Source organism: Beta vulgaris, chromosome 8 (assembly GCF_026745355.1).
Source record: "Beta vulgaris subsp. vulgaris cultivar EL10 chromosome 8, EL10.2, whole genome shotgun sequence".
Taxonomy (NCBI): domain Eukaryota; kingdom Viridiplantae; phylum Streptophyta; class Magnoliopsida; order Caryophyllales; family Amaranthaceae; genus Beta; species Beta vulgaris.
In genome coordinates this window covers 32,032,584-32,050,213 of record NC_079209.1, presented here as the reverse complement: position 1 = coordinate 32,050,213, position 17,630 = coordinate 32,032,584, and positions in this window count along the sequence as shown.

Below are 17,630 nucleotides of genomic sequence, written 5' to 3'. Positions count from 1 at the left end.
TAGTATACAGACACAAAAAATTTGACTGCAAAGAATTCAGCTTCTGAGCTCACGAATCCCTTAGAAATGGTAAAAGAAATATTTCAGGCTTTTGAATTGCTCAATTTTGAGGTCCGAGCTAGGAGCTAGTCCCAAATTGCAATTTTGAGCCAAGATGAGAAGGACGCTGACGCAAAAAATTGGGCAGCAAGGAATTCAGCGTCTGAGCTCACGAGCCCCTTAGAAATGGTAAAAAAAACATGTCAGGCTTTGGAATCGCTCAATTCTGATGTCTGAGATAGGAGTTACGTGGAAATTACAGTGTTGGCCAAGATGAGCATGAAACAGACACGAAAATTGGACTTCAACGAATTCAGTTTCTGCGCTCCCGAACCCCTTAGAAATGGTAAAAAACCAATTTAGGCTTTTGAATTGCTCAATTCTAATGTACGAGCTGGAAGTCAGGCCAAAATTACGATTTTGGGCATAGATGAGTAGTTAATAGCACAAAAAATCTGACTGAAGGAATTACGCTCTGAGCTCACGAACCCTTAGCAATGGTAAAAACAAACATGTTAGGCTTTTGAATCGCTCAATTATGATGTCCGAGTTAGGAGTTAGGCCCAAATTACGATGTTGGGCCAAGATGAGTAGGAAAGAGACACGAAAAATCGTACTTCAACAAATGCAGCTTCTGAGCTCACGAACCCCTTTGAAATGGTAAAAATACAATTCAGGCTTTGGAATTGCTCAATTCTAATATCCGAGCAAGGAGTTAGGCTCAAATTACGATTTTAGGCACAAATGAGTAATAAACAAACAAAAAAAATCTGATTGCAACGAATTTAGCTTCTGAGCTCACGAACCCCTTAGAAATGGTAAACATGTCAGGCTTTTGAATCGCTCAATTTTGAGATCCAAGCTAGGAGTTACTCCTGAATTACAATTATGAACCAAGATGAGAAGGACACAAACGCGAAAAATTGGGCTGCAAGGAATTCAGCTTCTGAGCTCACGAGCCCCTTAGAAATTGTAAAAAAAACATATCAGGCTTTTGAATCGCTAAATTTATGATGTCCGATATAGGAGTTAGGTCGAAATTATGATGTTGGGCCAAGATGAGCATGAAACAGACAAGAAAAATCGAACTTCATCGAATTCAGCTTCAGCGCTCCCGAACCCCTTGAAATGGTAAAAAAATCAATTCAGGCTTTTGAATTGCACAATTCTGATATCCCAGCTAGGAGTTAGTCCCAAATTATGATTTTGGGCACAGATGAGTAGTATACAGACACAAAAAATTTGACTGCAAAGAATTCAGCTTATGAGCTCACGAACCCCTTAGAAATGGTAAGAGAAACATTTCAGGCTTTTGAATTGCTCAATTCTAATCTTCGAGCTAGAAGTTAGGCCCAAATTACGATTTCGGGCCAAGATGAGCAAGAAACGGACGCGAAAAATCGGACTTCAACAAATTAAGCTTCTCAACTCCCGAACCCCTTAGAAATGGTAAAAAAAAAACATTTCAAGCTTTTGAATTGCTCAATTCTGATGTCCGAGCTAGGAGTTAGGCTAAAATTACGATTTTGGGCATAGATGAGTAGTAAATAGTCACAAAAAATCTGACTTTAAGGAATTTCGCTTCTGAGCTCACAAACACCTTAGAAATGGTAAAACAAACATGTTAGGCTTTTGAATCGCTCAATTATGATGTTTGAGCTAGGAGTTAGGCCAAAATTACAATGTTGGGCCAAGATGAGTAGGAAAGAGACACAATGATGTGAATCTTATTGAAGAATTCACTTAGCTAGGCTCTTTGATGTAGTTTAGTGGATTTGGTTTATTGAAAGTTTGTATTTTTTTGTATTTTTCTTTAATTAGTCGCAAGATATGAAGAACCCAGGTGTATTTCAGCTCATGGTTCAACTAAATATATGGATATGAAGAACTCAGGTGTATTTCATCTCACAGTTCAACTGGGGGGGTTTTGGATTCACTTGTAAAAACAAGGATTGTGGATTCTCTCCTAAAACAATAGTTAACTCAAACTCAAAATCATTCTCTCTTCTTATTGATGGTAGAAAAATCATATATATAGTACAAGTTTTCCTAAACCTATTCTGACTTGTAAAGCTTAAAAGATAAACCTAATATTATATCTTTATCTTAAGGATCAAGATAAATAATTATCCTAGATTAAACCTATCACACGCCTATTATAATACCTAATAAGACTTTGATAAGGAATTAGACTCCTAAATATAATAGGATTCCTTTATCGACTTAAACACTTAATTAAAATAAACTGAAATTAAATTCCTAATTTACATAGAATCCTAACAAAACTAGAATTCTATATAATTACTACCATTTCCATATCAAACACCCCCTCTAGAAAAAAAACTTGTCCTCAAGTTTTGTTGTAGCCAAGCAATCATCCATGCGCGAAATCCATGATCCATTAAAATTAGGGCACGACAGGCAGCAAACAACCGTAGAAGGCATGATACTCTTTGAGATGCGTGGCCAAGACGAACCGGAGGATAAAAAAAATCAGTGGAAGTAGTGGCATATGGTGGTACCCAACGTTTCCTTGGCGCTTTAGTCTTACACGGGGCAGCAAAGATCGTACCTTTGGTGGTGGGACAAGGCAAAGATGCAAGCATGCAATCAATGGGACCGTCATGGGGAGTGGAGCAAGGCAAAGGTTCTTGCTGGATGGGCGTGGTCTCGGACGAAGGAATAATAGTAGCCTTACCATCCGAATGTACCTTCTCGTCGGCAATCAATTGGTTGAAGAACACGATATATTCTTCCTTAGTCACATATTCTTCGTTGGGGCATTGATATTCTTCATGACCTAGTCCTTGGCACTTCAAACAACGTACCTTTTGAGCACGTTCCAAGGTGGAGACTCGCGTGGTTAGAGCCGAGCATTGGGCCAAGAGGGCGTCCAGTTTTTCATTGATGGTCGAGAGCATGGCAGCCGGAGTATCGACCATGGTGCGTGGTTGTGGTCGAGTGCGCGCGAAATAGTGCAGCAGCACGGCGGGACGTTTAACGCTGCACAGAACTCAATACTTGTCAGAACAGTATGAAATTTTCACACAACAAACTTCAATATGTTACGAGTCCAACGACCAAAAGTCATCGAATTCTGATAAGGCACGCACTGTCACGCGCCGTCGCAAGACAGTCGTGACAAACTGGGCGACAGAAAGTTGACACAGATGTATTTGATTGCTGCGACTTCGTCACTGGTCCAAATATGCTCAAATTTTAACACAATCTAGATCTCTTTGTTATCTTTCCAACGAACCAAGAAAATCTAAATTCCGACTTGTATGGTTGCACACTAACAGTTTTACCGAACTGGTAGCAGAACCGGATCAATATGTCGGGGTTTTGATTAGCAGCCACACCAATTGATGTGAATCTTATTGAAGAATTCACTTAGCTAGGCTCTTTGATGTAGTTTAGTGGATTTGGTTTATTGAAAGTTTGTATTTTTTTTGTATTTTTCTTTAATTAGTCGCAAGATATGAAGAACCCAGGTGTATTTCAGCTCACGGTTCAACTAAATATATTGGATATGAAGAACTCAGGTGTATTTCATCTCACAGTTCAACTGGGGGGTTTTGGATTCACTTGTAAAAACAAGGATTGTGGATTCTCTCCTAAAACAATAGTTAACTCAAACTCAAAATCATTCTCTCTTCTTATTGATGGTAGAAAACTCATATATATAGTACAAGTTTCCTAAACCTATTCTGACTAGTAAAGCTTAAAAGATAAACCTAATATTATTATCTTTATCTTAAGGATCAAGATAAATAATTATCCTAGATTAAACCTATCACACGCCTATTATAATACCTAATAAGACTTTGATAAGGAATTAGACTCCTAAATATAATAGGATTCCTTTATCGACTTAAACACTTAATTAAAATAAACTGAAATTAAATTCCTAATTTACATAGAATCCTAACAAAACTAGAATTCTATATAATTACTACCATTTCCATATCAAACACCCCTCTAGAAAAAAAACTTGTCCTCAAGTTTTGTTGTAGCCAAGCAATCATCCATGCGCGAAATCCATGATCCATTAAAATTAGGGCACGACAGGCAGCAAACAACCGTAGAAGGCATGATACTCTTTGAGATGCGTGGCCAAGACGAACCGGAGGATAAAAAAAATCAGTGGAAGTAGTGGCATATGGTGGTACCCAACGTTTCCTTGGCGCTTTAGTCTTACACGGGGCAGCAAAGATCGTACCTTTGGTGGTGGGACAAGGCAAAGATGCAAGCATGCAATCAATGGGACCGTCATGGGAGTGGAGCAAGGCAAAGGTTCTTGCTGGATGGGCGTGGTCTCGGACGAAGGAATAATAGTAGCCTTACCATCCGAATGTACCTTCTCGTCGGCAATCAATTGGTTGAAGAACACGATATATTCTTCCTTAGTCACATATTCTTCGTTGGGGCATTGATATTCTTCATGACCTAGTCCTTGGCACTTCAAACAACGTACCTTTTGAGCACGTTCCAAGGTGGAGACTCGCGTGGTTAGAGCCGAGCATTGGGCCAAGAGGGCGTCCAGTTTTTCATTGATGGTCGAGAGCATGGCAGCCGGAGTATCGACCATGGTGCGTGGTTGTGGTCGAGTGCGCGCGAAATAGTGCAGCAGCACGGCGGGACGTTTAACGCTGCACAGAACTCAATACTTGTCAGAACAGTATGAAATTTTCACACAACAAACTTCAATATGTTACGAGTCCAACGACCAAAAGTCATCGAATTCTGATAAGGCACGCACTGTCACGCGCCGTCGCAAGACAGTCGTGACAAACTGGGCGACAGAAAGTTGACACAGATGTATTTGATTGCTGCGACTTCGTCACTGGTCCAAATATGCTCAAATTTTAACACAATCTAGATCTCTTTGTTATCTTTCCAACGAACCAAGAAAATCTAAATTCCGACTTGTATTGGTTGCACACTAACAGTTTTACCGAACTGGTAGCAGAACCGGATCAATATGTCGGGGGTTTTGATTAGCAGCCACACCAATTGATGTGAATCTTATTGAAGAATTCACTTAGCTAGGCTCTTTGATGTAGTTTAGTGGATTTGGTTTATTGAAAGTTTGTATTTTTTTGTATTTTTCTTTAATTAGTCGCAAGATATGAAGAACCCAGGTGTATTTCAGCTCACGGTTCAACTAAATATATTGGATATGAAGAACTCAGGTGTATTTCATCTCACAGTTCAACTGGGGGGGTTTTGGATTCACTTGTAAAAACAAGGATTGTGGATTCTCTCCTAAAACAATAGTTAACTCAAACTCAAAATCATTCTCTCTTCTTATTGATGGTAGAAAAATCATATATATAGTACAAGTTTTCCTAAACCTATTCTGACTTGTAAAGCTTAAAAGATAAACCTAATATTATTATCTTTATCTTAAGGATCAAGATAAATAATTATCCTAGATTAAACCTATCACACGCCTATTATAATACCTAATAAGACTTTGATAAGGAATTAGACTCCTAAATATAATAGGATTCCTTTATCGACTTAAACACTTAATTAAAATAAACTGAAATTAAATTCCTAATTTACATAGAATCCTAACAAAACTAGAATTCTATATAATTACTACCATTTCCATATCAAACACCCCCTCTAGAAAAAAAACTTGTCCTCAAGTTTTGTTGTAGCCAAGCAATCATCCATGCGCGAAATCCATGATCCATTAAAATTAGGGCACGACAGGCAGCAAACAACCGTAGAAGGCATGATACTCTTTGAGATACGTGGCCAGACGAACCGGAGGATAAAAAAAATCAGTGGAAGTAGTGGCATATGGTGGTACCCAACGTTTCCTTGGCGCTTTAGTCTTACACGGGCAGCAAAGATCGTACCTTTGGGGTGGGACAAGGCAAAGATGCAAGCATGCAATCAATGGGACCGTCATGGGAGTGGAGCAAGGCAAAGGTTCTTGCTGGATGGCGTGGTCTCGGACGAAGGAATAATAGTAGCCTTACCATCCGAAATGTACCTTCTCGTCGGCAATCAATTGGTTGAAGAACACGATATATTCTTCCTTAGTCACATATTCTTCGTTGGGCATTGATATTCTTCATGACCTAGTCCTTGGCACTTCAAACAACGTACCTTTTGAGACGTTCCAAGGTGGAGACTCGCGTGGTTAGAGCCGAGCATTGGGCCAAGAGGGCGTCCAGTTTTTCATTGATGGTCGAGAGCATGGCAGCCGGAGTATCGACCATGGTGCGTGGTTGTGGTCGAGTGCGCGCGAAAATAGTGCAGCAGCACGGCGGGACGTTTAACGCTGCACAGAACTCAATACTTGTCAGAACAGTATGAAATTTTCACACAACAAACTTCAATATGTTACGAGTCCAACGACCAAAAGTCATCGAATTCTGATAAGGCACGCACTGTCACGCGCCGTCGCAAGACAGTCGTGACAAACTGGGCACAGAAAGTTGACACAGATGTATTTGATTGTGCGACTTCGTCACTGGTCCAAATATGCTCAATTTTAACACAATCTAGATCTCTTTGTTATCTTTCCAACGAACCAAGAAAATCTAAATTCGACTTGTATTGGTTGCACACTAACAGTTTTACCGAACTGGTAGCAGAACCGGATCAATATGTCGGGGGTTTTGATTAGCAGCCACACCAATTGATGTGAATCTTATTGAAGAATTCACTTAGCTAGGCTCTTTGATGTAGTTTAGTGGATTTGGTTTATTGAAAGTTTGTATTTTTTTTGTATTTTTCTTTAATTAGTCGCAAGATATGAAAACCCAGGGTATTTCAGCTCACGGTTCAACTAAATATATTGGATATGAAGAACTCAGTGTATTTCATCTCACAGTTCAACTGGGGGTTTTGGATTCACTTGTAAAAACAAGGATTGTGGATTCTCTCCTAAAACATAGTTAACTCAAACTCAAAATCATCTCTCTTCTTATTGATGGTAGAAAAATCATATATATAGTACAAGTTTTCCTAAACCTATTCTGACTTGTAAAGCTTAAAGATAAACCTAATATTATTACTTATCTTAAGGATCAAGATAAATAATTATCCTAGATTAAACCTATCACACGCCTATTATAATACCTAATAAGACTTTGATAAGGAATTAGACTCCTAAATATAATAGGATTCCTTTATCGACTTAAACACTTAATTAAAATAAACTGAAATTAAATTCCTAATTTACATAGAATCCTAACAAAACTAGAATTCTATATAATTACTACCATTTCCATATCAAAACCCCCTCTAGAAAAAAACTTGTCCTCAAGTTTGTTGTAGCCAAGCAATCATCCATGCGCGAAATCCATGATCCATTAAAATTAGGGCACGACAGGCAGCAAACAACCGTAGAAGCATGATACTCTTTGAGATGCGTGCCAAGACGAACCGGAGGATAAAAAAAATCAGTGGAAGTAGTGCATATGGTGGTACCCAACATTTCCTTGGCGCTTTGTCTCACGGGCAGCAAAGATCGTACCTTTGGTGTGGGACAAGGCAAAGATGCAAGCATGCAATCAATGGGACCGTCATGGGGAGTGGGCAAGGCAAAGGTTCTTGCTGGTGGGCGTGGTCTCGGACGAAGGAATAATAGTAGCCTTACCATCCGAATGTACCTTCTCGTCGGCAATCAATTGGTTGAAGAACACGATATATTCTTCCTTAGTCACATATTCTTCGTTGGGCATTGATATTCTTCATGACCTAGTCCTTGGCACTTCAAACAACGTACCTTTTGAGCACGTTCCAAGTGGAGACTCGCAGTTAGAGCCGAGCATTGGGCCAAGAGGGCGTCCAGTTTTTCATTGATGGTCGAGAGCATGGCAGCCGGAGTATCGACCATGGTGCGTGGTTGTGTCGAGTGCGCGCGAAATAGTGCAGCAGCACGGCGGGACGTTTAACGCTGCACAGAACTCAATACTTGTCAGAACAGTATGAAATTTTCACACAACAAACTTCAATATGTTACGAGTCCAACGACCAAAATCATCGAATTCTGATAAGGCACGCACTGTCACGCGCCGTCGCAAGACAGTCGTGACAAACTGGGCGACAGAAAGTTGACACAGATGTATTTGATTGCTGCGACTTCGTCACTGGTCCAAATATGCTCAAATTTTAACACAATCTAGATCTCTTTGTTATCTTTCCAACGAACCAAGAAAATCTAAATTCCGACTTGTATTGGTTGCACACTAACAGTTTTACCGAACTGGTAGCAGAACCGGATCAATATGTCGGGGGTTTTGATTAGCAGCCACACCAATTGATGTGAATCTTATTGAAGAATTCACTTAGCTAGGCTCTTTGATGTAGTTTAGTGGATTTGGTTTATTGAAAGTTTGTATTTTTTTTGTATTTTTCTTTAATTAGTCGCAAGATATGAAGAACCCAGGTGTATTTCAGCTCACGGTTCAACTAAATATATTGGATATGAAGAACTCAGGTGTATTTCATCTCACAGTTCAACTGGGGGGTTTTGGATTCACTTGTAAAAACAAGGGTGTGATTCTCTCCTAAAACAATAGTTAACTCAAACTCAAAATCATTCTCTCTTCTTATTGATGGTAGAAAAATCATATATATAGTACAAGTTTTCCTAAACCTATTCTGACTTGTAAAGCTTAAAAGATAAACCTAATATTATTATCTTTATCTTAAGGATCAAGATAAATAATTATCCTAGATTAAACCTATCACACGCCTATTATAATACCTAATAAGACTTTGATAAGGAATTAGACTCCTAAATATAATAGGATTCCTTTATCGACTTAAACACTTAATTAAAATAAACTGAAATTAAATTCCTAATTTACATAGAATCCTAACAAAACTAGAATTCTATATAATTACTACCATTTCCATATCACACAAAAAAACGTACTTCAACAAATGCAGCTTCTGAGCTCACGAACCCCTTAGAAATGGTAGAAAAAACAATTCAGGCTTTTGAATTGCTCAATTCTAATATCCGAGCTAGGAGTTAGGCCCAAATTACGATTTTGGGCCAAGATAAGCGAGAAACGGACGCGGAAATCGGACTTGAACGAATTAAGCTTCTCAGCTCACGAACCCCTTAGAAATGGTAAAAAAAACACCTATCAGGCTTTTAATTCGCTCAATTTTGAGGTCCGAGTTAGGAGTTACTCCCAAATTACAATTTTGAGCCAAGATGAGAAGGACACAGACACAAAAAAACTAACTGCAAGGAATTCAACTTCTGAGCTCACGAACCCCTTGGAAATGGTAAAAAAAAATGTCTGGCTTTACAATTGCTCAATTCTGAAGTCTGAGATAGGAGTTAGGTCGAAATTACGATGTTGGGCCAAGATGAGCATGAAACAGACACGAAAAATCGAACTTCAATGAATTCAGCTTCTGAGCTCATGAACCCCCTATAAAATGGTAAAGAAAACATGTCAGGCTTTGGAATCGCTCAATTTCTGATGTCCGAGATAGGAGTTAGGTCGAAATTACAATGTTGGGCCAATATGAGCATGAAATGGACACGAAAAATTGGACTTCAACGAATTCAGCTTCCGCGCTCTCGAACCCCTTAGAAATGGTAGACAAACCAATTCAGGCTTTTGAATTGCACAATTCTGATGTCCGAGCTAGGAGTTAGGCCCAAATTACGATTTTGGGCACAGATGAGTAGTATACAGACACAAAAAATTTGACTGCAAAGAATTCAGCTTCTGAGCTCACGTATCCCTTAGAAATGGTAAAAGAAATATTTCAGGCTTTTGAATTGCTCAATTTTGAGGTCCGAGCTAGGAGTTAGTCCCAAATTGCAATTTTGAGCCAAGATGAGAAGGACGCAGACGCAAAAAATTGGGCAGCAAGGAATTCAGTTTCTGAGCTCACGAGCCCCTTAGAAATGGTAAAAAACATGTCAGGCTTTGGAATCGCTCAATTCTGATGTCTGAGATAGGAGTTACGTGGAAATTACAGTGTTGGGCCAATATGAGCATGAAACAGACATGAAAAATTGGACTTCAACGAATTCAGCTTCTGCGCTCCCGAACCCCTTAGAAATGGTAAAAAACCAATTTAGGCTTTTGAATTGCTCAATTCTGATGTACGAGCTGGAAGTCAGGCCAAAATTACGATTTTGGGATAGATGAGTAGTTAATAGACACAAAAAATCTGACTACAAGGAATTACGCTTCTGAGCTCACGAACCCCTTAGCAATGGTAAAAACAAACATGTTAGGCTTTTGAATCGCTCAATTATGATGTCCGAGCTAGGAGTTAGGCCCAAATTACGATGTTGGGCCAAGATGAGTAGGAAAGAGACACGAAAAATCGTACTTCAACAAATGCAGCTTCTGAGCTCACGAACCCCTTAGAAATGGTAAAAATACAATTCAGGCTTTGGAATTGCTCAATTCTAATATCCGAGCAAGGAGTTAGGCCCAAATTACGATTTTAGGCACAAATGAGTAATAAACAAACAAAAAAATCTGATTGCAACGAATTCAGCTTCTGAGCTCACGAACCCCTCGGAAATGGTAAACATGTCAGGCTTTTGAATCGCTCAATTTTGAGATCCAAGCTAGGAGTTACTCCTGAATTACAATTATGAACCAAGATGAGAAGGAAACGCGAAAAATTGGGCTCCAAGGAATTCAGCTTCTGAGCTCACGAGCCCCTTAGAAATTGTAAAAAAAACATATCAGGCTTTTGAATCGCTAAATTTATGATGTCCGATATAGTAGTTAGGTCGAAATTATGATGTTGGGCCAAGATGAGCATGAAACAGACAAGAAAAATCGAACTTCATCGAGTTCAGCTTCAGCGCTCCCGAACCCCTTGAAATGGTAAAAAAATCAATTCAGGCTTTAGAATTGCACAATTCTGATATCCCAGCTAGGAGTTAGTCCCAAATTTTGATTTTGGGCACAGATGAGTAGTATACAGACACAAAAAATTTGACTGCAAAGAATTCAGCTTCTGAGCTCACGAACCCCTTAGAAATGGTAAGAGAAACATTTCAGGCTTTTGAATTGCTCAATTCTAATATCCGAGCTAGAAGTTAGGCCCAAATTACGATTTCGGGCCAAGATAAGCAAGAAACGGACGCGAAAAATCGGACTTCAACAAATTAAGCTTCTCAACTCACGAACCCCTTAGAAATGGTAAAAAAAACATTTCAAGCTTTTGAATTGCTCAATTCTAATGTCCGAGCTAGGAGTTAGGCCAAAATTACGATTTTGGGCATAGATGAGTAGTAAATAAACACAAAAAATCTGACTTTAAGGAATTTCGCTTCTGAGCTCACAAACCCCTTAGAAATGGTACAACAAACATGTTAGGCTTTTGAATCGCTCAATTATGATGTCCGAGCTAGGAGTTAGGCCAAAATTACAATGTTGGGCCAAGATGAGTAGGAAAGAGACACAAAAAATAGTACTTCAACAATTGCAGCTTCTGAGCTCACGAACCCCTTAGAAATGGTAGAAAAAACAATTCAGGCTTTTGAATTGCTCAATTCTAATATTCGAGTTAGGAGTTAGGCCCAAATTACGATTTTGGGCCAAGATAAGCAAGAAACGGACGCGGAAATCGGACTTGAACGAATTAAGCTTCTCAGCTCACGAACCCCTTAAAAATGGTAAAAAAAACACCTATCAGGCTTTTGATTCGCTCAATTTTGAGGTCCGAGCTAGGAGTTACTCCCAAATTACAATTTTGAGCCAAGATGAGATGGACACGGACACAAAAAAACTAACTGCAAGGAATTCAACTTCTGAGCTCACGAACCCCTTGGAAATGGTAAAAAAAAATGTCTGGCTTTACAATTGCTCAATTTTGAAGTCTGAGATAGGAGTTAGGTCGAAATTACGATGTTGGGCCAAGATGAGCATGAATCAGACACGAAAAATCGAACTTCAACGAATTCAGCTTCTGAGCTCATGAACCCCCTATAAAATGGTAAAGAAAACATGTCAGGCTTTGGAATCGCTCAATTTCTGATGTCCGAGATAGGAGTTAGGTCGAAATTACAATGTTGGGCCAATATGAGCATGAAATAGAAACGAAAAATTAGACTTCAACGAATTCAGCTTTGGCGCTCTCGAACCCCTTAGAAATGGTAGACAAACCAATTCAGGCTTTTGAATTGCACAACACTGATGTCCGAGCTAGGAGTTAGGCCCAAATTATGATTTTAGGCACAGATGAGTAGTATACAGACACAAAAAATTTGACTGCAAAGAATTCAACTTCTGAGCTCACGAATCCCTTAGAAATGGTAAAAGAAATATTTCAGGCTTTTGAATTGCTCAATTTTTGAGGTCCGAGCTAGGAGTTAGTCCCAAAGTGCAATTTTGAGCCAAGATGAGAAGGACGCAGACGCAAAAAATTGGGCAGCAAGGAATTCAGTTTCTGAGCTCACGAGCCCCTTAGAAATGGTAAAAAAACATGTCAGGCTTTGGAATCGCTCAATTCTGATGTCTGAGATAGGAGTTACGTGGAAATTAGTGTGTTGGGCCAATATGAGCATGAAACAGACACGAAAAATTGGACTTCAAAGAATTCAGCTTCTGTGCTCCCGAACCCCTTAGAAATGGTAAAAAACCAATTTAGGCTTTTGAATTGCTCAATTCTGATGTACGAGCTGGAAGTCAGGCCAAAATTACGATTTTGGGCATAGATGAGTAGTTAATAGACACAAAAAATCTGACTGCAAAGAATTACGCTTCTGAGCTCACGAACCCCTTAGCAATGGTAAAACAAACATGTTAGGTTTTTGAATCGCTCAATTATGATGTCCGAGCTAGGAGTTAGGCCCAAATTACGATGTTGGGCCAAGATGAGTAGGAAAGAGACACGAAAAATCGTACTTCAACAAATGCAGCTTCTGAGCTCACGAACCCCTTAGAAATGGTAAAAATACAATTCAGGCTTTGGAATTGCTCAATTCTAATATCCGAGCAAGGAGTTAGGCCCAAATTACGATTTTAGGCACAAATGAGTAATAAACAAACAAAAAAAATCTGATTGCAACGAATTCAGCTTCTGAGCTCACGAACCCCTTAAAAATGGTAAACATGTCAGGCTTTTGAATCGCTCAATTTTGAGATCCAAGCTAGGAGTTACTCCTGAATTACAATTATGAACCAAGATGAGAAGGACACAAACGCGAAAAATTGGGCTGCAAGGAATTCAGCTTCTGAGCTCATGATCCCCTTAGAAATTGTAAAAAAAACATATCAGGCTTTTGAATCGCTAAATTTATGATGTCAGATGTAGGAGTTAGGTCGAAATCATGATGTTGGGCCAAGATGAGCATGAAACAGACAAGAAAAATCGAACTTCATCGAATTCAGCTTCAGCGCTCCCGAACCCCTTGAAATGGTAAAAAAATCAATTCAGGCTTTTGAATTGCACAATTCTGATCCCAGCTAGGAGTTAGTCCCAAATTATGATTTTGGGCACAGATGAGTAGTATACAGACACAAAAAATTTGACTGCAAAGAATTCAGCTTCTGAGCTCACGAACCCCTTAGAAATAGTAAGAGAAACATTTCAGGCTTTTAAATTGCTCAATTCTAATATCCGAGCTAGAAGTTAGGCCCAAATTACGATTTCGGGCCAAGATAAGCAAGAAACGGACGCGAAAAATCGGACTTCAACAAATTAAGCTTATCAACTCCCGAACCCCTTAGAAATGGTAAAAAAAACATTTCAAGCTTTTGAATTGCTCAATTCTGATGTCCGAGCTAGGAGTTAGGCCAAAATTACGATTTTGGGCATAGATGAGTAGTAAATAGACACAAAAAATCTGACTTTAAGGAATTTCGCTTCTGAGCTCACAAACACCTTAGAAATGGTAAAACAAACATGTTAGGCTTTTGAATCGCTCAATTATGATGTCCGAGCTAGGAGTTAGGCCAAAATTACAATGTTGGGCCAAGATGAGTAGGAAAGAGACACAAAAAAACGTACTTCAACAAATGCAGCTTCTGAGCTCACGAACCCCTTAGAAATGGTAGAAAAAACAATTCAGGCTTTTGAATTGCTCAATTCTAATATCCGAGCTAGGAGTTAGGCCCAAATTACGATTTTAGGCCAAGATAAGCAAGAATCGGACGCGGAAATCGGACTTGAACGAATTAAGCTTCTCAGCTCACGAACCCCTTAGAAATGGTAAAAAAAACACCTATCAGGCTTTTGATTTGCTCAATTTTGAGGTCCGAGTTAGGAGTTACTCCCAAATTACAATTTTGAGCCAAGATGAGAAGGACACAGACACAAAAAAACTAACTGCAAGGAATTCAACTTCTGAGCTCACGAACCCCTTGGAAATGGTAAAAAAAAATGTCTGGCTTTACAATTGCTCAATTCCGAAGTCTGAGATAGGAGTTAGGTCGAAATTACGATGTTGGGCCAAGATGAGCATGAAACAGACACGAAAAATCGAACTTCAACGAATTCAGCTTCTGAGCTCATGAACCCCCTATAAAATGGTAAAGAAAACATGTCAGGCTCTGGAATCGCTCAATTTCTGATGTCCGAGATAGGAGTTAGGTCGAAATTACAATGTTGGGCCAATATGAGCATGAAATAGACACGAAAAATTGGACTTCAACGAATTCAGCTTCCGCGCTCTCAACCCCTTAGAAATGGTAGACAAACCAATTCAGGCTTTTGAATTGCACAATTCTGATGTCCGAGCTAGGAGTAAGGCCCAAATTACGATTTTGGGCACAGATGAGTAGTAACAGACACAAAAAATTGACTGCAAAGAATTCAGCTTCTGAGCTCACGAATCCCTTAGAAATGGTAAAAGAAATATTTCAGGCTTTTGAATTGCTCAATTTTGAGGTCCGAGCTAGGAGTTAGTCCCAAATTGCAATTTTGAGCCAAGATGAGAAGGACGCAGACGCAAAAAATTGGGCAGCAAGGAATTCAGCGTCTGAGCTCACGAGCCCCTTAAAAATGGTAAAAAAACATGTCAGGCTTTGGAATCGCTCAATTCTGATGTCTGAGATAGGAGTTACGTGGAAATTACAGTGTTGGGCCAATATGAGCATGAAACAGACACGAAAAATTGGACTTCAACGAATTCAGCTTCTGCGCTCCCGAACCCCTTAGAAATGGTAAAAAACCAATTTAGGCTTTTGAATTGCTCAATTCTGATGTACGAGCTGGAAGTCAGGCCAAAATTACGATTTTGGGCATAGATGAGATAGTTAATAGACACAAAAAATCTGACTGCAAGGAATTACGCTTCTGAGCTCACGAACCCCTTAGCAATGTAAAACAAACATGTTAGGCTTTTGAATCGCTCAATTATGATGTCCGAGCTAGGAGTTAGGCCCAAATTACGATGTTGGGCCAAGATGAGTAGGAAAGAGACACGAAAAATCGTACTTCAACAAATGCAGCTTCTGAGCTCACGAACCCCTTTGAAATGGTAAAAATACAATTCAGGCTTTGGAATTGCTCAATTCTAATATCCGAGCAAGGAGTTCGGCCCAAATTATGATTTTAGGCACAAATGAGTAATAAACAAACAAAAAAAATCTGATTGCAACGAATTCAGCTTCTGAGCTCACGAACCCCTTAGAAATGGTAAACATGTCAGGCTTTTGAATCGCTCAATTTTGAGATCCAAGCTAGGAGTTACTCCTGAATTACAATTATGAACCAAGATGAGAAGGACACAAACGCGAAAAATTGGGCTGCAAGGAATTCAACTTCTGAGCTCACGAGCCCCTTAGAAATTGTAAAAAAAACATATCTGGCTTTTGAATCGCTAAATTTATGATGTCCGATATAGGAGTTAGGTCGAAATTATGATGTTGGGCCAAGATGAGCATGAAACAGACAAGAAAAATCGAACTTCATCGAATTCAGCTTCAGCGCTCCCGAACCCTTGAAATGGTAAAAAAATCAATTCATGCTTTTGAATTGCACAATTCTGATATCCCAGCTAGGAGTTAGTCCCAAATTATGATTTTGGGCACAGATGAGTAGTATACAGACACAAAAAATTTCACTGCAAAGAATTCAGCTTCTGAGCTCACGAGCCCCTTAGAAATGGTAAGAAAAACATTTCAGGCTTTTGAATTGCTCAATTCTAATATCCGAGCTAGAAGTTAGGCCCAAATTACGATTTCGGGCCAAGATAAGCAAGAAACGGACGCGAAAAATCGGACTTCAACAAATTAAGCTTCTCAACTCACGAACCCTTAGAAATGGTAAAAAAAACATTTCAAGCTTTTGAATTGCTCAATTCTGATGTCCGAGCTAGGAGTTAGGCCAAAATTACGATTTTGGGCATAGATAGTTAGTAAATAAACACAAAAAATCTGACTTTAAGGAATTTCGCTTCTGAGCTCACAAACCCCTTAGAAATGGTAAAACAAACATGTTAGGCTTTTGAATCGCTCAATTATGATGTCTGAGCTAGGAGTTAGGCCAAAATTACAATGTTGGGCCAAGATGAGTAGGAATGAGACACAAAAAAAACGTACTTCAACAAATGCAGCTTCTGAGCTCACGAACCCCTTAGAAATGGTAGAAAAAACAATTCAGGCTTTTGAATTGCTCAATTCTAATATCCGAGCTAGGATTCAGGCCCAAATTACGATTTTGGGCCAAGATAAGCAAGAAACGGACGCGGAAATCGAACTTGAACGAATTAAGCTTCTCAGCTCACGAACCCCTTAGAAATGGTAAAAAAACACCTATCAGGCTTTTGATTTGCTCAATTTTGAGGTCCGAGCTAGGAGTTACTCCCAAATTACAATTTTGAGCCAAGATGAGAAGGACACAGACACAAAAAAACTAACTGCAAGGAATTCAACTTCTGAGCTCACGAACCCCTTGGAAATGGTAAAAAAAAATGTCTGGCTTTACAATTGCTCAATTTTGAAGTCTGAGATAGGAGTTAGGTCGAAATTACGATGTTGGGCCAAGATGAGCATGAATCAGACACGAAAAATCGAAGTTCAACGAATTCAGCTTCTGAGCTCATAACCCCCTATAAAATGGTAAAGAAAACATGTCAGGCTTTGGAATCGCTCAATTTCTGATGTCCGAGATAGGAGTTAGGTCGAAATTACAATGTTGGGCCAATATGAGCATGAAATAGACACAAAAAATTGGACTTCAACGAATTCAGCTTCCGCGCTCTCGAACCCCTTAAAAATGGTAGACAAACCAATTCAGGGTTTTGAATTGCACAATTCTGATGTCTGAGCTAGGAGTTAGGCCCAAATTACAATTTTGGGCACAGATGAGTAGTAACAGACACAAAAAATTTGACTGCAAAGAATTCAGCTTCTGAGCTCACGAATCCCTTAGAAATGATAAAAGAAATATTTCAGGCTTTTGAATTGCTCAATTTTGAGGTCCGAGCTAGGAATTAGTCCCAAATTGCAATTTTAGCCAAGATGAGAAGGACGCAGACGCAAAAAATGGGCAGCAAGGAATTCAGTTTCTGAGCTCACGAGCCCCTTAGAAATGGTAAAAAAACATGTCAGGCTTTGGAATCGCTCAATTCTGATGTCTGAGATAGGAGTTACGTGGAAATTACAGTGTTGGGCCAATAT